Genomic DNA, 2323 nt, shown 5'->3' on the forward strand with positions numbered 1-2323 from the left:
GCTTTGCTTTCTCCGCCTCCTTAATCTGTGGATTTTATGTAACCCATTTCCATTTCCTTCTTTGATGCAATATATAAAAATAGGTGAAAAACTGCCATTCTCTGGAGCATTATCCCAATCCTTTGAGATTCTGCTTCCTGGCAACTGCCGATAGTTTGGCTCAAATAAACTCACAAAAATTCTTTACAGTTTTGAATGTTTTTACAATAACAGATCCCTGGTACATTAATGCCCAACATTTCTATCGTCTCCTATATCAGAAGTATTGCACAACACTGTGTATCAAGGTAACTGGACAGTGATGGCATGACTCATTAATATGCCTCAATCAATTATGACTTATGCTTTATCAAATCTCCTACCAAAACAAGTTAAAATAGGAATGTATGTGAAAACTAATTTATAACAATAAATCACGGTAATGGAAGCTTCCTTCTTATAAAATCAGTCTCACTCACTTGACTTCATATATGCTCACTTCAGTGAGAGAGAGAAATGTAGTTACAACAGTGAGATGGAAGCAAAATTTACCTCTATTACTGGTATTAATGCAAATTCATAAAAACAAGAGTCAAATGTGAATTAACAGTATTCCTCACTGACTTCAATAGAAGTTGCTATCATACTTACAGATATCTACGGCATCCAAATGCTTGGAAAATGTCCATGGGTCTGTCAGTGCTCTGCCCCTTCAGCTCCTTGATGCAGGCAAATTGGAAGCTCCGCCTCCAGGCAGCAGCCTGGAAAGTGAGGACATTGGATATGCAGTCTACCCTGTGACAGGGAACACCCACTCTGTGCTGAGCCAGAGGGAAGAGTGGCTGGCAGTGTTTTGTGTCTGAATAGAAGTAACCCTTTATTTTGGTGTGGTCCTGGGTGACTCATGAATGGTGAGCCCTGTCAGCTTCCAGACTGAGGTAATTTGGGAGCCAGTCCCCTCAGGTGGGAGCCATAATTGGGATGTCAGATGGGTGGACAACTTCTTCCAGGGAGAAGCTGGAGACTTGGTTTCACTTTTGTAGCCAGCCGGCGGGAAACAGCCAGGGACACGCTCACCTGTCCTATAAGGCTCTCATGAGGATTCCAATCTGATCCCACGTGCCAGCTGATTAGAAGCTAGAAACAAGGGAAACCTGCAGTCAAACCCCTTCCAGGGAGAAGCCGGGAGATGGTCATTTATGTCTGTTCCCTCTGAACTGAGCATGAGCCATAGCCATGTGGGTGAGTGCTCAAACACCTGCTTAGCCACTGCTTCTTTGTTTGCTCCAGCTCTGTGGGATTGATGAACACAAACTCCATTGGCTACTGGAGCTGGATGATTTGAGGGTCTTTCCCTTCCGTGGCATCCTTAAAAGGTATGGTACTAATTTTACCCCAAACCTTCCCTCCTCATGGGAATGCTGGGAGTTGAGGGTTCCCTCCCAATTGTAAGTTGCTGGGCAGGGATTTGAGGTTTATAGCCAGAGCATCTTTCTGACTTTTAAAACCACATTTAAGTTGTTATTATCTCAGTTTACCAATGTGTAGGGGCTATCCAACTAGTTTCTAGATTTCTCTCAGAGGGTATTAATCCATGTGTATCTATATACTAGGGCCCCAGTGCTTGAATTTGTGCACCTTGAAAGGAACTGTGGGCTGCAAGGCTGCAGTGGGCACAGGGGTGGGTCTCAGCCCATCCTGTGCACCCCTACCCGGCCCCTCCCGCCGTGGCCCCTGGTCCCCTGTCTGCTGGCAGCCCTGTTCCTGCCACTCCCATGCACTGATGGTGGCGGCCCCAGAGCGATTGGGGCCAGCGCCAGCAGTGGGTGTGAGCAGGACTGGTGCCATCAGCGGGTGCGAGTGGCAGTCGCTGCCATGATTGCCCCTCAGGAGCAGGGAGACTTGGAGAAGCCCTGAGGGGTGATCTGAGCTGGAAGCCACTGCTCACACCTGCTGACAGCACTGGGCTCCAGCAGTGGGTGCGAGCAGAGGCTCTGGTGCTGGCAGCAGGTGCGGGCGCCGGGCAGAACCTCAGCAGGAGGGAGCAAAGAATTTTCAGTAACCATCAGAGTCTCGCCCTGATGACAGGATGAAAACTGGCACCCCACCTTGGTCTGGCGCCCCCGCTCACCTGCTCCACCATCCTGCCACAGCTGATGTCCCCCATGTTCCGCACTCTGCCGGCTGCTGCCTACGCCTACCATGTTACGCACGACTGGTTGTTTGGTTGTTCGGTTGTTTCTCCATTCGTTCTATTTGCATATTAGCCTTTTATTATATAGGACTAAAGGCCCGGTGCACAAAAATTTGTGCACTCTGCGGGGAGGGGGTGTCCCCCAGCCCG

At 48.8% G+C, this 2323-nt stretch overlaps 1 long non-coding RNA gene across 1 annotated transcript in view; it reads right to left on the minus strand.

The window, feature by feature from the left end:
* Nucleotides 1–1669, minus strand: part of LOC107184182 — a 6176-nt gene extending 4507 nt beyond the window's left edge. Inside the window, exon 1 of the long non-coding RNA XR_001515015.1 lies at nucleotides 1590–1669. This is a non-coding gene — a long non-coding RNA (uncharacterized LOC107184182). The remainder of the gene's footprint in view (nucleotides 1–1589) is intronic.
* Between the last annotated feature and the right edge of the window lie 654 nt (nucleotides 1670–2323).

The sequence above is a fragment of the Myotis davidii genome, unplaced genomic scaffold (assembly GCF_000327345.1).
Source record: "Myotis davidii unplaced genomic scaffold, ASM32734v1 scaffold305, whole genome shotgun sequence".
NCBI lineage: Eukaryota > Metazoa > Chordata > Mammalia > Chiroptera > Vespertilionidae > Myotis > Myotis davidii.